The sequence below is a fragment of the Hemicordylus capensis genome, chromosome 2 (genome assembly GCF_027244095.1).
Source record: "Hemicordylus capensis ecotype Gifberg chromosome 2, rHemCap1.1.pri, whole genome shotgun sequence".
Classification (NCBI taxonomy): Eukaryota; Metazoa; Chordata; class Lepidosauria; order Squamata; family Cordylidae; genus Hemicordylus; species Hemicordylus capensis.
This window is the reverse complement of record NC_069658.1, coordinates 73,857,360-73,876,376: the sequence shown is the minus strand read 5'-3', so window position 1 is coordinate 73,876,376 and position 19,017 is coordinate 73,857,360. Positions and strand designations below refer to the sequence as shown.

The 19,017-nt window shown below is 41.3% G+C and overlaps 1 protein-coding gene across 11 annotated transcripts in view; it reads left to right on the top strand.

Annotated features, from left to right (window-relative positions):
* TMEM232 (transmembrane protein 232) overlaps positions 1-19,017 on the top strand; it is a 262,748-nt gene that overhangs the window by 121,081 nt on the left and 122,650 nt on the right. The gene's annotated exons all lie outside the window — the stretch shown is intronic.

The window sequence follows — 19,017 nt, the reverse complement described above, 5'->3', positions numbered from 1 at the left end:
GAGAGGTCTAGGTCTCGTTCCTCCACAAGGGGTAAGCCAAAGGTTTTGTGAAAGAGGGAACTCCCTGAAGGAACAGGGAGAAATATGTGGCACCACATAGATTTCCTGGGAAGGAGTTCCAGGTATAAAAAGCGAAAGGGAGAACAGGCAGAGTCAGTTAAGTGAACAGAAGCCCTTCAGATTTCATTTACAATTTCTAGATATTTTATAGACAAGCACCCTTAGAGGTCAACACAGCCATTCTAGCAGTCAGTTAGCTTGCAGATACTGGTGTTAGATACCAGCAGAGGCACTCTTACCCCTGGACTTCTGGGCTGGAGTCCAGGGCCTCCACAGCCACTGGGCCTCCCCAAATCCTCTTTAGTCTGTCCTGGGTGGTGTGGTCACCTGGCCAAGCATGATGATGCTTAATTTGCAGGGGTTAGATTTGCAGGGATCTAAAGGCCTTAAGATCCAGGCTCCCAAATTTCCTAGGTGCACCTCTGGGTACAAGCTACTGAAAAGGAGTCCATCTTTTCCTCAGTGAGCTCTGCAGTGTGTTATTTGGCAAAGTTTATTGGCAGACCCAGTGTGGCTGACCTTTCGTCCAAAGTGCACATTTCATGACATCTCAGGTGTGCGCTCTTTGATGAGGGCAAGTCCAAATGCAGGAAAACAGAATTGACATTTCCCTGGGTAACCACAAGAATATCTGTGTGTTTTTTGAACATGAAAGTACAAACTGGAAATGTGCCACCTCTATAGTAATGCATAGGCATTTCCTATACCTTGAATAGATTTTTACCAAACACTCCAAAACCAAGTTGACCACAGTAAATCAATTTAGGATAAATTACCAGCTCCTTGTTACCTACACAGAAAGCAATAAGAGTGCAGTGATTACCTCTCAAACTTCATTAGATACATTCAAACTATCCGAGCACTAAATGTTTCTCAACCCAGCTCAGTAAACATCCACTCTGCTGGAGCCACAGCAAGCTCTGTTGGCTGCATTAGAGAAGTTATTGTTGCTGATCTGTGCAATTAAGTTACTCAGGCTTCAGTCTATACTTGTACAAAGCTTTGTTCTTTAAATTTCCAGCTTAGGGCCAAGCATGGTTCCCCAGATAAAGAGTACAATATGAGATCTTTCACACGACCTCACTGGGGGTGGGGGGGCTGTGTGGAAGGCAGGAGCTCACCTGTGACAGACGAGCAGCTGCCATCCTCCTCTCTGTTGCACTACGTGCCCACACGAGTAGTGGCGTTGTGGAGGGAGACCCCAGGAATGAGAAGACTTCCCCTCTCCCGCATTCCAGGGTACACTGGGGCATGAGTGCAGCTGCTCCTTCCCCCCAACTTGCTGCCTGAAATGGTGATAGGCCGAGGTGAAACTGTTTAACCCAGTGGTGATCGCCCAGAAGATCGCCAGCCGAGGTTAAGCAAACCACAGTTTCATTTTACCTAGGCTAAATGCCAGGTTAAAAAGTGAGGCTTAGTGCAGAGGCTGTGCTGGGAGCAACATCGCTCCTGACGCTTCACACATGCATCCTATCTCAGCCTGGGCTGCCCTAGCCTGGGTTAGGCTGCAAGTGTGAACACCCTTCTTTCCCTGGGGCAATGAGCAGCCTAGTAGTGTGCTCTCTCTCTCTCTCTCTTTCTGTGTTTGATCACAAAAATTGCATGAAAGGAAAGGGTTAACAAACCCTACCCTCAGCAGCACTGTTCCAGTTACATTGACAGCTCTCCAGGGCTGCATCCCATTTAAAAAAAGAGACTATTGTGAGATAGAGTTATGGATCTCCCACATAATGTGTAGTTTGGTCCTTATACAAGGCTTCCATCCAACAAACAAGACATCTGTTTCTGGGCCAGTGAAAAACCTTAAATCCTGTTTGTGTCCCGAATATATTTTGGGACAGGCCCAGAGTTGTTGCTATTTAAAAAATAATAATGAATCTTTTAAATTCTTCCTATAAGTATTCCATAATGCATATTCATTTTTGTATATTGTTCTTAATGTAGTATGATGTATGGCAGTCTACTCACCACAAGTAAAATATCAATTTTGCTTCTTCAGTCTATTTGAAATTTCTAGTTATACACACACACACACACACACACACACACACACACACCCTCCGAAGAATTCAGCCAAAGTTCTTTTACATGTTCTTTGTGTCTCTTTTTTTGGTAAAGTAACAGTCTCCTTGCTCTTCATGTCAAAGCTTAGTTGAACTTTCATCATTTTATCTGAATCTGAACAAGAAATATACTACACAAAAAGCCTATTATTAACCTTCCTTTTTTCTCTAATAGTCCTATGCATCTTAAATGATCTTCCCACATAGCAATGTGGATGACATCTGTCAGAGGAGTAAAGCCAAATATATGTATGCTTGATTTTGAAGGCTGCTTCTAAAAAGCTTTGCCACCATTACTGACAGTCTTCAAAAATGTTATAAAAAATCAGCATCTTCACAACGTAGCTGACCTGGATACATAAAATTTTCCTGTTTATCTTTCTGAGGCATACAAGAAACTTACTAAATTTCAGGAGAGTGACAAGGGGGCGGTGGGAGACTGGGAACTAATCCACAGAATCCTGAAAAACCTGCATCCCACCCACACACACATTGACGGATCCTTTCACAAGTCTTTCAACAATGGCAACAGTGCTTTGCCCATTCCCTGTATACCTCTGTCCTTTCTTTCTTAATAATTGTTTTTTAAAAATTAAAACCTAAGGACTAAAGAGAGAAAATATGAGGGTTATTGGGTAAATAGTGTAGGGGATGAAGATTATGTTCTTATTACAATTACAAGAGTTTAGCTAGACTATTGTGTTTGCAATTCAATGGCAGTTATCAGGATTAGGTGTATGTGACCATGAAGAAAGTCCAAATGACTTGATAGATGTCCATACACAGTTGCCTACAATAGGTTGCCTAGTCAAAGATGGGGAGTGCTGTTCCTCAGTCCTTTGGGATATAGAGGAAAGGGACCCATCTTTCCAACGTTTAAGAATTAGCTGTAAGAGCATGGACAAGCCACTTCAGCTAGTGCAGGTGCGGAGTGGGACCGCCAGCAGCCTCTGTACGGTGGCAGCCCCGCTGACCCCACCCCCACATCTGACGGCAGACATGGGGCTAGCCACGCCCCCGCATCTGACATCAGACGCGGGGGGGGGGACATGGTCTGGCTCCCTTTGGGAGTTAAACCGCGTGACCCCTTTGGGAGCTTTCGCAGTGCCAGACTTTTAACTCCTGAAGGGGCTGTGCGGCCCCTGCTCGAGAGCTAAACTAGCACCCCGTGTCTGATGTCAGACGTGGGGTGTGTGTCGGGGCCACGAGATGCAGCCCCTGATTGGTTGCAGCCCAGGTTCTTTGAACCCGTAGGCCCAATGGTGGCTCTGCCCCTGAGTTCAGGTAGTTTCTATACTATAGATGAATAGGTTAATATCTATAAAAATGATACAGTTTGACAATATCCATGGATCTTAGAGATATTTTTTATTACCATATTACCCAAAGAAAGGCATCATTCAAAAAGTGGACTATTTAGAGGAAGTTTCACATCATGTGCACCAATGTCTCAAAAGTGTGAACAAATTCACCAGCATTTGGCGTTGAGCAATAATTATTTATGGTATAGCCTAAACATGCCCAATAGGACTTAAATGTCAATTTTTGTTGGATCAAATGTAGCTTGAGATCCAACAAAGACCTTCAAATGGAGGTAGGGTTAACTTCCACTATTGCACCCCAGCTGGAGTTTCTAGGTCCCCATTCCACTCATCTCTGATGGTTTGTTTATCTAATTTGGCTCACTTCTGCAATCACTTATGCAGCAAGGTGAATGGTTTGGAAAACTGGCAAATACATCAGGTCCTCAAAGAGTAGGAGAGGTCCCAAGGCCTTCGGTACCACAAGGTCAAAGGTAGGATATTTTCTATCTATAGATCTTGCCATTTAGCCATTTTGGGCAGTTCAAATTGTGATTTCCGTAAAACGGGTGGGGAACCTTGGCCCTCCAACAGTTTTTGAACTACAACTCCCACCATCCCCAGCCACAATTTGTGGTTGGGGAAGATGGGAGTTGTAGTTCAACAACAGCTGGAGGGCCAAGGTTGCCCACCCTTGCCGTAAAAGAAAGAGAAGAAGTTGGAGTCAAGACCTATCAAGTACACTAACATGACTATTAGGCAGTCAATCCAATGTTTCCATAGAAACAGCTTTCCAGAAATTCTCAAGTTGGAGTTGCACCATAATGTAAGTTTGGCCATGTGAATAAAGATCAAAATGGAATGACATCCTAAGAAATGCTATGCATCTCTAGTTTCTGTAATAGTGGGGAACATCTGGGCTGCTTTATGTGTATGTAAAGAGTTCAAGGCAATTTGTCCCTGCTCTCTTTTAAAGAAGAGCAAGATTTGAGCAAGCTTCATTTCCTATCCTAAAGGGCCTTTAACAGAACCAGCTATGAAGTCTGTCAACTTCGTTTGTGCAATCAGAAGCAAGGAACTGAAATCATCAGTAGATTTCATTCATAGTGCTGTAAAGGAAGAGAAGGACTAGAACACTTTCAAGTGAAACAGAAATACAAAATTGGTTTCACTGAATGGCGGGCAATTGCAGCCACCTTGCTGTTGTTGATTAAAGTTGCTGCTATTTTAAATAAGGTGATATCAGATTCCAAGAAGTCTATCTTAGAATGTAGTCTCTTAAACACACCAGTCTATTTCACACAATTGTTCTAATCTAAGTGTAATGTGGGTTGCCAACGTTAGCATGAAGACTGTGTGAAAAATGCCAAAATGATTTATGGCATGGAGTTGAATCTGAGATTCCCCCCTTGGCGTGGGTTCACACAATCATGCTAATATCAATAGCTCACATTAAAACTAGTTCTGAATGGTTGTGTGAACCACCATCTTTATCTAGTGCTGGGTTTGCTTTAATTTGTTCTATCTCCCTTGCTGGCTGAGAATTTGAATTAATGAAAAAAGGGGGAGTTGTACAAGAAATTCAAACTGATATATAACTGTTTTTTTCTTGTTTTTTGGAGATAGCTACTTATTACCTGAATTTATTCAACTGCATGAAGACAATTATGTAGTAGTAGGACACTTAAAATAAGTTATAGGCTAGGTGGGCTAATTATTCCAACATGTATTATTGGAATTATCTAGCTGTACATCTTATCTGCACAAAGCCACACATGCAAGTCCTTAGGAGCTCTCCGAGAGTGCTATGGCATATGTTCTGTAGCACTTCATAAAGAAGAGTAACTGACTCATCAGTGTGTTCTTGGTTTTCCCTAAACAACTCCTGTCAAATTATTGACCACTCTTGACCTTGCTTAGCTAATTAGTTCTGACAAGATCACAATATAGGGCACTGTGGTTGTAGCTCACTGCAGCATATATCTTTTTCCTTGCCTGTTTACCTATCCACACACAAATATATGCAGTGGGACTGAAATAAAGCCTGTCAGAATTTCCATCACCCAACAAAATGCCTGTCTTGCCACTCTCTTTGAAGAGTTCAGTTTTCAGATTTTACTAAAGATGACAGGTCTCTCATCCATTATCACTGTCTCATCAATCATAGCAACAATAGCAGGGCTCCTGTGGAGAGGTTATTAAAGACTAGCTTCAAGATCTATCCCCTTCACTCATGCCAAGATCTTTGCACAGTTATAGTGGCAAGTATATCTATATACAGTATCGATATATGAGCAACAAAAGCATCAGCAATCAGATGTAAAGGTAAAGTGTGCCATCAAATCGATTTTGATTCCTGGCACCCACAGAGCCCTGTGGTTTTCTTTGGTAGAATACAGGAGGGGTTTACTATTGCCTCCTCCCACACAGTATGAGATGATGCCTTTCAGCATCTTCCTATATCACTGCTGCCCAATATAACTGTTTCCCATAGTCTGGGAAACATACCAGTGGGGATTCGAACCGGCAACCTTCTGCTTGTTAGTCAAGCATTTCCCAAGTAGCTAATTTCTTAAAGAAGCAATACTTCCAATTTTCTCCGTATGCAATGAAAGCCACTCAGATTAAACAAACATTGAATTCAAATTTAGAATGTTATAAACATGGTAAGTAACAGTAGGTATCTTGAAGGTATCTACTGCATGTGTTAGTTTATATCTGGGCTAACACACAATCCTGGTGCAGCAGTGGTGGCATCTAGAGTAATGCTTCATTATTGATGTGTGGAGCCAAGATTTTTGTCAGTCTCTCCTTCCCTCCAAAGCCCATGTTGCCTCCTGAAAATATGTCCCTGAGGGCTGCGTGATCATTGTGGGCCTATTTTCTGGAGGCACAGTGAATTTCAGAGAAAACGGGTGACAGCAAACTATTACTCTGAATGTCATCACTGTTGCACCAGCGTGGTGCTAGTCTACACATCAGTCAGTATACTTAAAACCAGATGCCTAAGTGAGTAACTCATAATAAGGACCTCCGGTTTATATCACTGGATATAAACACACATTCTCAAATGTCAAGTTGCACCTCAGAGTTTGATGAACCAAGTAAGGTATATTTTTTCTATATTTCTTATTTTACTCTCCAGTGCCTTCTTGCCAATCCTATGTGGTTTTTAGTAAAGATTATTAAAGTTGTGCCCTATAAACTATCTAGGAACCAATATCAGTACAAATACTTAAGTGACATCAGCCATAAAGCTAACTCCTAGAGAAGATGGTACATCGCACTGTTAAAACGGCCATGTTAACTGAGCTGAGAAGCTCAGAAGACAATGTTTTTAATGTTTTTTAAAAATTATCCTTTTTATTTTACAGTAGGTCAGGAAGGAATGTTTTATGTCTAAAATGTAGGTTGGTGCAGCAATCTGTGTCCTGATGCTGGTGTTTGAGATGCATGGGTGAGGTAAAATGTCTGCCAAATGACTGACTACATTATTGTTTCTTCGTGGTTACTCAATTGGTAAAGAGCAAAAAATGAATTAGAATATGAAAAAAATCATTTTTCCTTTCAGGTTTCCTGAATATTTAAAGGATCTTTCTTCAACTTCTTTTCTTTTTGAACAGCTTTTATTACTGATGCTTTTTACTCCCACCCCCATATTCACTTGCTGAGCTGTCAAGGGGCATATTTCTTTCAATATATTTAAAGCAACATTTTTGATAGCTGCCGCTAGGTCATGCAAAGCAGAACAGAAGAAAGCCGTGTGATGCTGCTGGGGACTTGGATGAGTAGTTTTGTAACAGTCAGGTTTCTCTCAAAATGTCTAGACATTATTATTAGATTGCAGTCCACTTTTTATGACAGTCCTAACATATTGCCATCTGTCTGTCTTTATAAGGAGGACTTTTTTTTTTAACCGTAACTACCTGCCACCTGTGCATGATAGCCTCTCTTCACTAATATTTTTATTCAAGAATAAAATAGCAGAGCTTAAATCAACTAGAAAAGAGCCATATGGTTTCCTTGGTAAATCATGAGTGGATTTTAAAAAGCAATTGTGAGTGGCGAGAATGTAGCTGGCTGGGTCTGTAAGATGTGTAATTTATCTTGTAGATTTCAAGGCAAGCTGTATTTAGATTGATGGTGACTTTGTTGGACTTGCAATATTTTGTCTTTTGATGAACAAAGATTTAGAGTAAAGTTAAATCGGAGATGGCTTGTATGAAGCATTTTTCACCACCTTTTGGAAGACTGTCATTGATAAAAACTGCTCCATATTTTTCCAGAGCCTTTTCTAAAAACATTGAAGGGGTGCTGTTTATCCCAGAAAAATAGAACCCCGACCCCCACATTTGCCAGCTTTGAAGGCAAAGCATGTATCTCACATATCCCCATACTTCATGAACATCCCATGTGGATACTTCAAAGTTCAAGCCCATTATGAAACTCCCACTCAATATTAAACTTGCCCAAACATGGCAAGTGAATAAAGACGAATCTGAACCAAAAAAACCCACTCAACAAACATCCTTGATACTTCAAAGACTACCCCACCAATACACACACACACACACACACACACACACACACACACACAGAGACAGAAAGGCACTGCTAGGAAAACAAAACATCTAGTTCTTTTTGACCCATTTTGGTTCTGTGCTGTAATGGACAGTTGCCATTGCCAGGAGTATTTTATACTTTAGAAATGGGAAAGTTATAGGTACTGAAACTGGGAGCTCAGCTCTGTGAACCAACCAGTCAAACTCTCTTGATATCTCCTTATCCTTCCAGCAGTGCCCACTTGCTGTTAATTTGCCATGTACCTTGTCCTGAGATACCCAATGGCTTAAAAAGAAAAGGGAGAGAAGCAGCACCATTGCAATATTAGCATACTTTGTTTTGTTTGTTTGATTGATTGATTTCTATCCTGATCTATTCTATAGGCTCAGATTGGCTTATAACATTTCTCATTCATTCATTCATTCATTCATTCATTTATTTATTTATTTATTTATTTATTTATTTATTTATTAAACTTTTATACTGCCCAAACTTTTGTCTCTGGGTGATTAACATAAAAAAATTAAAACACATATAAAAGTTAAAACAATGCAACAATTTAAAAACAGCCATAAAATTAAAAACAGACAATTTTAAAAAGCTGGGAAAGCTTGGGTGAAAAGATGGGCTTTCAGGTGTTTTTAAAAAATTGCCAGAGATGGGGAGGACCGTATCTCAGCAGGGAGTGCATTCCACAATCTCGGGGCAGCGACCGAGAAGGCCCATCTCTATGTAACCACCAAACGGGTTGGTGGTAGCTGGAGAGAGACCTCCTCTGATGACATCAATGAGCGGTATGGCTCATAGTGAAGAAGATGCTCTCTTAAATACCCAGTATCATTAATATTAGTATCCTATGTTAATGGAACTGCCCTGAGGTAATTAGTAAACACCCCAAAAATTGTGTTCTGGCTTCATGTGGGGAAATTAGCTCAGAGTGGAGCAGTTCCTCATCAGAATAAATTTAATGCAAAGCATTGGTTACAGGAAAATGACTGACTGAGAGAGAGAGATGTTCAAAAACAGAGAAGGTTTTATTTGAGGGTAAGGGTTGCAGTGAAGGCATTGGAAAGGATATTTAGATGCTGTGATGTGTCTATACCTACAAAGATTAGAATAGTTCGGACAATGGTTTTCCCCGTGACACTCTATGGATGTGAAAGCTGGACTTAGAAGAAGTCAGATAGAAAAAGTATTGACACTTTTTAACTTTGGTGCGGGAGAAGACTTTTGACGACACCATGGACAGCCAGGAAAACAAACAAATGGATCATAGAACAAATCAATCCAGAATTTTCACTTGAGGCACAAATGACCAGGCTCAAACTATCCTACTTTGGAGTTTGGACACATTTTGCGAAGACCCACCTCCCTTGAGAAGTCCATAATGCTGGGGAAAGTTGAAGGAAAGAGAAGAAGAGGATGACCAGCAGCAAGGTGGATGGACTCGATACAACAGCAATGAATGCACCACTGAGAAACCTTAAAGGCCGAGTTGAAGACAGATCATCCTGGAGAGAATCTATCTATGTAGTTGCTAAGAGTTGACACTGACTTGATGGCACTTAATCAATCAATCAATCAATCAATCAATCAACCTTTCACTAGAGTGCTGATTTTCTCTCTTGATTTTCCAAAGAGGAGGGAGAGTGATCTTCTCTACTCTGCCACTGTAAATTAGGACTGATAATTCTGAGAATGTGTATTGAGCCCATTTGCAAGGCAGGCATGTGCCAAAGACACAAAATATCACACGACCTCTGCATGCATATCTCATTACAGGCAGCTTCACAGCAACACCTAAACAGGAGGTAACCATCATTCCTAGCAAGTGCACAGTCCCAGAGTGAGTCAGTACTTGTGCTCATCTCTGTGTTGTCCAAACTTGGAAAGTTTGGGTTGCATATATTGAATTCCCTCCACCACCCAGCATTCACTGCTTATCTCCAAATATTGTTGTGTGGTAGAGGGAACCTGACATCTATGGGTTCAGATGACATGGAAATGGGCTCACACTGGGAGAACACACTCTCCAGGAATGGTGGCTCCTGACTACTTAGTTGCCTCTATAAATTAATTAATGTGCCAATTTGGTCCTGCAGATTGGTTCAGTGATGTGTCCACCTCATATTTCATTTAAAAGCCTTTCAAAAGGACTTGATGCCATTTCTACATTGACATTTTGTTTATGACTCACCATTTTATTCTGCATATAAATATAGCTCCACTTCCATTCCTTAATAGACGTTGTTTGCCCCCCTGTAATGGGCAAAGTCCTCCCTGACACCTGGAAAACCTGGTTCAGGTTCCATTTCTGCTAAAACCATACCCAAACATATGGTTTCCCCTTGTTCTTTGTCATCTTTCCTCACTTTTTAGATGTACTTTAATAATAATTCAAACACATTTCAAGATCCATTCTGTATGAAAGAAATTTGGGTTGCATGCCAGGCCTGTGTGGTGCCATTTGTGCATTCATATGCTCAGCATGATCTCATCATTACTTTTCTAATTAATCTTCCACAATTCTTTTAAAAAAGATTTGCCTATGATCATTATTTCCCTATGCATCTTTGTTCTGTATATCTTTTTAAAAATATAGTATCACCTACTCAGCTCAAAGACTGATTGAACATGATCTCTTCACAACTTTCTACTAAACTGTGATCCACAGACATGTTGAATGTAATCATGTCTTTTGCTTGTGCAATCTGATTATTTCCATGCTTACTCAGAAGTAAGTCCCATTTAATTCAAGCTGTCTTACAAATAAATAAGGATAAACTTTCAGCTGCAATCCTAAACATAATTACTAAGGAGCAGGTACTATTGAACTTAATGGGACTTACTTCCAAGCAAGCATGTTTAGAATCAGGCTGTTAATCTGTCTGATCATGATCCACATTATCTGGTGAAGTGCTTGCATAAGAAATAATGCATGTTCCCTTCAAGGTTTCTCAGGATTTTCATCATAAAATTCATCAGTTCCCAGTGCTGAATAAGAATGAAAGCTAATTTGGTGGACCATAATTGATAACTCCTGCAATGAAAGCAAATGGAAAAAGAAGAGGGTGTGGAGATCATGGCCACTGGCTTTAATGGCAATAAACTGGTTTATTCATTTTTAAAATCAGGATGTTAATTTTTTTTTTTACATTTAAAGTTTCAAATGCAAATTGTGAAAATTACTCATGCAATTTATTAAAAGTTTTATTGGCTCTCAGCCACTAATTCTCAATAATGCTATAATGTTTGTGATGGATAGGCAACTGAAAAAAACAACAAATGCTGAAATCCTTTGTGGGTTTGCACAGCCTAATGTATCCAGATGCTCATGGTGGAATAAAAGCAGGAGATCATTCAAAACAATTGAATATGAGACATTTAGATAAATGGCAGTACTCTTTGCTTGAGAGTCACAAGCCTGGCCAACAAGAGTCTCCCATAAAAAAAGTTGTGCTGTCGAGTTGGTGTCAACTCCTGGCAACCACAGAGCCATGTGGTTTTCTTTGGTAGAATACTGGAGGGGTTTACTATTGCCATCTCCCGCTTAGTATGAGATTATACCTTTCAGCATCTTCCTTTATTGCTGCTGCCTGATATAGGTGTTTCCTATAGTCCGAGAAACATATCAGAGGGGATTCGAACAAGCAGCCTCTTGCTCCCTGGGCAAGTTATTTCATTACAGGGAGGAGAAAAGAAAGTTTGGGAAGTACAGTACATCTGCTGTACATGGACGATCTGAAGTTGTATGGAAAGTCCCAGTCAGAAATCGAATCACTGCTAAACACTGTCCATATATTCAGTAGCGATATAGCAATGGAGTTTGGACTAGACAAGTATGCTGCATTAATAATGAACAGAGGAAAAATAATAAAAACAGAAGGAATAGAATTGCCCAATGGAAGCAACATCAAGAACCTGGAAGAGAAAGAACGTTACAAATACTTGGACATTCTCCAGGCTGATAACATCGCACACACTGAAGTTAAAAGAAAAATTGGAAGTGAATACATCAGGAGAGTTAGAAAAATCCTCAAGTCCAAACTCAATGGCAGGAACACCATACAAGCCATAAACACCTGGGCTATACCTCTTATCAGATACACTGCAGGAATAATAGACTGGACCCAGGCAGAGCTAGAGACGCTAGATCATAAGACCAGGAAAATCATGACCATCAATCATGCTCTGCAGTGATGTAGATAGGCTATACCTCCCTCGCAGCTCAGGTGGAAAAGGGATGCTGCAAGTCCATCAAACAGTAGAGGAGGAGAAAAGAGGCCTTGCAGAATATATCAAGGACAGTGAAGAAGATGCACTTAAAATGGTCAAGAACGAGAAACTATTCAACACCAATGAAACAAAGCAGGCCTACAAGAAAGAACAAGTCAAGAACCGAGCAGAAAAATGGAAAAATAAGTCCCTGCATGGTCAATATTTGCACAATATAAGTGGAAAATCAGTCATCACTAAGACCTGACAATGGCTTAAGAATGGCAACTTGAAGAAAGAAACGGAGGGTTTAATACTGGCTGCACAAGAACAGGCACTAAGAACAAATGCAATAAGAGCAAAAGTAGAAAAATCCAGCACAAACAGCAAGTGCCGCCTTTGTAAAGAAGCAGATGAAACTGTGGACCACCCAATCAGCTGTTGTCAAAAGATCGCACAGACTGACTACAAACAAAGGCATGACAAGGTAGCAGGGATGATACACTGGAACATCTGCAAAAAATACAAGCTACCTGTAGCCAAAAATTGGTGGGACCATAAAATTGAAAAAGTTGAAGAAAATGAAGATGTAAAAATATTATGGGACTTCTGACTACAAACAGACAAACATCTGCCACACAATACACCAGATATAACTGTAGTTGAGAAGAAAGAAAAACAAGTTACAATAATCGACATAGCAATACCAGGGGATAGCAGAATAGAAGAAAAAGAAATAGAAAAAATCACCGAATACAAAGATCTACAAATTGAAATTGAAAGGCTGTGGCAGAAAAAGACCAAAATAATCCCAGTGGTAATTGGAGCCCTGGGTGCAGTTCCAAAAGACCTTGAAGAGCACCTCAACACCATAGGGGCCACAGAAATCACCATCAGCCAATTACAAAAAGCAGCTTTACTGGGAACAGCCTATATTCTGCGACGATATCTATAACAACAGCAACAACATTGACAATAAAATTCTGGTATCCCAGGTCCTTGGGAAGGACTCGATGTCTGGATAAAACAAACCAGTCAATAACACCTGTCTGACTGTGTAAACAAGAAATAATAATAATAGCTCAGTCCAGGGAGATTTCAATCCCATCTTCTGTTAGCTGCTATTCTGGGGAGGAGACTGTTTTATTCTGCCCAAAGCAAATCTGCATTTCTGAACTGCAAATGGGCATCTTTTCTTGTCCCCAGATTTCTGGCGCCTGATCCCAGAAGGTGTTAAAAGGTGTTAATAAAAGAAGAATTAAATCTATAGATGTTTTCTTTGTGTGCATCTACCTAGAGTGGAATTTCTATAGATAGCAATTGGGTATCCCCTTTGGGCATAGCAGAGCAATCATTGACAAGGATTAACATAGACTTCTCCTCACCACAGACATTATCTGATAGTAAGTTAAATTTTAGCATTTGGATAGGCCAGGCCTGGCCTTTGTGTTTCTTTTGAGTACTCATTTCACAATACAATGCTGGATTGCCTCTTCCTTCACAGAGCAGTTAGCAGAGGCAGCCTTGAGACCTGGGTGTCAGTTCACCTTGAGTTCATGCATTAATTGATTCCTTAATAAAATGGAATCAGACACAGGCCTGAATTCTACACAATTCTGGGTTGGTAATTCTGGGTTTAATTTTTGGGTCAGGGTCCCCAACAGCATCCTGTGCATAATATTGGCACAGACACAGCCACCACACATGTGTGGTGGCCACATGCATGGTAAGCATTGTGTTGCTAACCACATAAATGGCTGCTGCACATGTAGAGCAGCCTTTGTGCGTGCTGCAGCTTTATGCAGGCTGCAGAAAGCAGTGCCACAGTCATGCACAGCCTTTTGTAGAATGAGTGCCACGCCCAGAAAAGCAGTGGGGTGGCGCAGGAGCAGGTAAGGACCTGATCACCTGTTTTTTAAGAGAACCACACCTGATTTGGCTACGGGCACCGAGCTGGTTTGGTGCTTTCCTAAGGAGTGAAAGCCAGAGGATATTGCAAGGAGCTCCAAAAATATATTTCCAAACTGATGGAGTGGGCAACAAAATGGCAGATGTGGTTCAATGTTAGCAAGTATAAAGTAATACATATTGGGGCAAAAAACTCCAACTTCATCCACATGCTGATGGGGTCTGAGCTGTAGGTGACTGACCAGGAGTCAGAATTTGGGATCATGGTGGACAGCTCCTTGCAAGTGTTGATATAATGTGTGGCAGCTTTGGAAAATGCTAATTCTATGCTTGGAATAATTAGGAAGGGGCCTGAAAATAAAACTACTAATATCATAATGCCCTTATACAAATCTATGGTGTGCCTACATTTATTTATTTATTTCATTTATTTATTAATCAAATTTGTACACTGCCCCAAACTTTCATCTCTGGGCGGTTAACAATAGCATAAAACAAGTTAAAATATATACAAAAACTTAAAAACAATTTAAAAATTAAATTTAAACCTTCAAATTTTTAAGAACTTAAAAAGCTTGGGTGAAGAGGTGGGTTTTCAATTGCTTTCTAAAAATGGTCAGAGATGGGGAGGATTGTATCTCAGTAGGAAACGCATTCCACAGTCTCGGGGCAGCAACCGAGAAAGCCCGTCCCCATGTGGCCACCAGCCAAGCTGGCAGCAACTGAAGATGGATCTCTCCAGATGACCTCAATGGGCGGTGGAGCTTATAATGAAGAAGACATTCTCTTAGATACCCAGGGCCTAAGCCATTTAGGACTCTATAAGTTATAACTAGCACTTTGTATTTTGCCTGGAAACCTATTGGCAGCCAGTGTAACTCTATTAGCAAAGGAGTGATGTGGTCTCTCCAAGATGACCCAGAGACCAACCTGGCCACTGCATTCTGTACCAACTGAAACTTCCGGACTACGTACAAAGGCAGCCCCACATAGAGCGCATTGCTGAAGTCAAGTCTGGAGGTTACCAACATGTGTACCACTGTTTTGAGGTCGTTCATCTCAAGAAACGAACGCAACTGGCGTATCAGCTGAAGCTGATAGAAAGCCCCTCTGTCCACTGCCTCAACCTGAGATACCAGGGAGAGATGTGGATCCAGAAATATTCCTAGACTGTGAACCTGTTCCTTTTGGGGAAGTGTGACCCCATCTAGAACAGGGAGATCATGATTGTCTCTGGAGTTCTGACCCCGCACAATAAGTACCTCTGTCTTATCTGGATTCAGTCTCAGTTTATTCTCCCTCATCCAGCCCATTACTGCTTCCAGGCAAGCATTTAGGGAAGTTATGTCATTTCCTGAAGAAGTTGACATGGAGAAGTTGATCTTGGCGCCATCAGCATACTGATAACACCCCGCTCCAAATCCCCTGATCATCTCCAGATTTGGAGTAATAAGGACAGTTCTGATCACCATACCTCAAAAGGGACATTATAGAACTGGAGAAGGTGCAGAAGAGTGCAACCGAGATGATCAGGGGCCTAGAGCACCTTCCTTACAAGGTAAGGTTACAACACCTGGGGCTTTTTAGTTTAGAAAAAAGATGACTGTGTGGCAACATGATAGAGGTCTATAAATTTGTGCATGGTGTGGAGAGAGAAATTTTTTTCTCCCTCTCGCAGAACACTAGAATGAGGGGTCATTCCATGGAACTCATTGCAAAGAAATTTAGGACTGACAAAAGGAAGTACTTTTTCACACAACGCATAATTAACCTACGGAATTCTCTGCCAGAAGATATGGTGATAGCCACCAGCATGAATGGCTTTAAGAAGGGCTTAAATAAATTCATGGAGGACAAGTCTATCAATGGCTACTAGTCTGATAGCCACCACTAGTCTGGTGGCTATAGGCCACCTCCAGCCTAAGAGGCAAGATGCCTCTAAATACAAGTTGCAGGGGAGCAGCAGCAGGAGAGAGTGCATACCCTCAGTTCCTGCCTGTGGGCTTCCTAGAGGCATCTGGTGGGCCACTGTGTGAAACAGGGTGCTAGACTAGATAGAGCTTGGGTCTGATCCACCAGGACTGTTCTTACATTGCCTGTGTTTTACATTCTTTGAATCAGTGGATAGCATCTCAACATTTGCATTATTATAAGTGGTAAGGAACAACATTATCAGAAGGCATATTTTAGGCAAGCCAGTACATAACCTGGTCAACCCAGTGTATAATTAGTTACATAGAATGATTAGCCTGAGCTTTCCCAGACAGCAGGCTTTACCATGGGTTTTCTGCAAGGCTTTACTGCAAGTTTGAAGTTGCCCTGAAAAACTGATGCAAAAAGCTGGGTTTTTTTAACCCCGGATATAAATCATGCTGCAGTCTAACGTACAGTGAAAACCCTGAATTGTCTGTGAAGTGCTCCTTGCTAGCTCTCAGAGACTTTGGGGTAAATTTGGATGATATGTGAATGCACTGTCACTCCCCACTGCCATACCTGTGGGGGGAGAGGTTGTGCTCCATAGACAGACACATGGGGCCACCATCTTGCATCCTCTGGCATGTGACTTGGGCTGGCCAATGAGGATTGGGTGGTGGCTAAATAAGCAGCAGGCTTTTGTAATGTCTGTCAGTTGCTTTCGGGCAAGACATCCACCCTCCCGTATTTTTCTCTGTGAGGGTTATCCAGTTGCCATCTGGGAGCAAGTAGGAATTTTTGGGGTTGTACCTGATTGGAACTAGGTGCCAATCAGGTTTCTTGCCTACTTCTCACTGAGTTTGATGTTAGGGGTTCCACCTAATTTAAGATCTGTGGTCACTTGGCAGGAGAGTGCAGGTTTGGGGTGGGTCATTTTGGTAACAGTGTGGAGGACCATTTAAGGTTGGAAGGGCCCGAGGAACAGCCATGGCAATTTTTGTGACCCTTTTGCTGTGATCCACCCCAATTTTTTACAATCTTGTTTTTAAATTTTTCTGTAAACCGCCTTGGGATTGTTTTAATGAAAGGCGGTATATAAATTTAACCATAAACAAACAAACAAACTCTGAGGGTGGCTTGGCTTCACCTTTCAGTGTTTTGCAGCCTGGGTGGGGGTGGGTCAGTCTGACCTCCCCTCAGCAGGGATAAGCCCCACGGTGAGAGGATGTCAAGACTTGGTGCCTGGCTGAATTGGCACCCGGCCCTTTGCCCTACTGTGGTGCAGTCCTCCTTATGAGGTTGTCCCACATGGGTGGAGTACCCGCACTCTGGTTAGTTTAAGTTCCTCCTTGTTGCAGGTTCTGTGTTGTAATATCAATACAGTTGCCCTACCTTTCTCCAATTATGAGTGTCCTGTCTTTATTGGAGCTTGGGGGGGCAAACCCTCCATTCCAGAGGAGATGCGAACTAAAAGCTGGGTATGAAAAACTTCCAGGAGTTTGCATATCTAATCAAAGGAACCAATATGCTTGTTCTATATGAAATAGTTTGAATGCAGACATTTACAAAACAAAACAAAACACCACCGTCCCTTTGTTTTCCAAATTCAGCCTGAATATCCCATAATCAGCCATCACAACCTTTTATTTTAAAATTTATCTTATAATCTGATTCCATACACAGAGAAGAACTTCCCCTTAGTGATGGGGCATGCTAAATAGCCATTGACATTCGTATGAATGAAGGATGCTGAGCTCCAGTTCAGGAGGCACTCGTGGGCACATTAGTGTAGCAGGCCTTTGAAGACCTAACTAATGTTTTTCCTCAATATTTGTCATATTCCCAGTTTTAATTAGGAGGATGTATAAAGAATACTGCTAATGTCAAGGTAAAATATATGTTGGATGGCAGAACAGTAATTTAACATACTCAGATATTTTGACACCTTAAATACTGTTACATTTGCTTGCTTTCTGTTTTCATCTGGAAAAGGAACTGCTGTGTTTTCCCCATACAAACTGAACAATTACATACTGAGATGGCCTGGGATCAAACCATTTTTACAAGTCTGGCATGTTCTTCACACATAATATAGCTGCATAAACATCTTTTCATGAAAAAAACAAGCACAGGCAGCTTCTTTTGATATCTTCACTCCTCAACTATTTATCTTCCAACAACTCTTTTCTGCTACCATCAGCAAACAAAACCCATGAACTCAAATATTTTATTATGTTTCAAAATTAAGCATCTCTGCCAGTGTGCGAATTCATGAAAGCCCAGTTCTCTGCATCTCAACTCCTTAAGAAAGACCTAAAAGTTTGCTTTCACAGTGTCCTATTCATTCTACAATTCAGAGGTCCTCAGATTGTGATCTGTGGACCACCAGTGATCCATGAGTACCAGCCAGGTGGTCCTGTGAAAAGGTTGCAGAACAGTTGAAAGCGTCTGTAATTTGCCCTGCACTTGATTTTTTAATTTTTAAAATTTTTTAGATGAGTTATGTGCTTTGATTGGTAGAAACAAAAAAAAAGAGTATTAAGTGGTGTGCCAACACCCCAAGCAATTTTCAAGTGGCCCATAAAAAGAAAGGTTTGAGAATCTCTGCTGTATTTAATTAAGAATAGCTGCTTTTCTATCTTTTCATAGAGCAGATTAAATACATGGAACCTCTATGCACAGAAGCAGTATACTTCTCAATACCAGATGCTGTGGACAACAAGAGGTGATAGCCATCACTTCACGGCATTGCTAAAATGTGCTGAGGCTGGGTAGACAGCACTCACTTGCATAAGCTCTCCATGGGGTTGTCATCTCATTTAAGAGCCACATGCACTGGGCCTTTGTGTTCAGTGTTAGCAGTGGCATAGCAACAATCTGTAGCACAGGAGGATGTGCTTCTGGCATCCAAGTGCTGCCTGCCAATCGGCCAGTGCACACAGTAAATGCCTTTTTAAACAAGATGACAGCTTTGTGGAACACCTACATGCGTA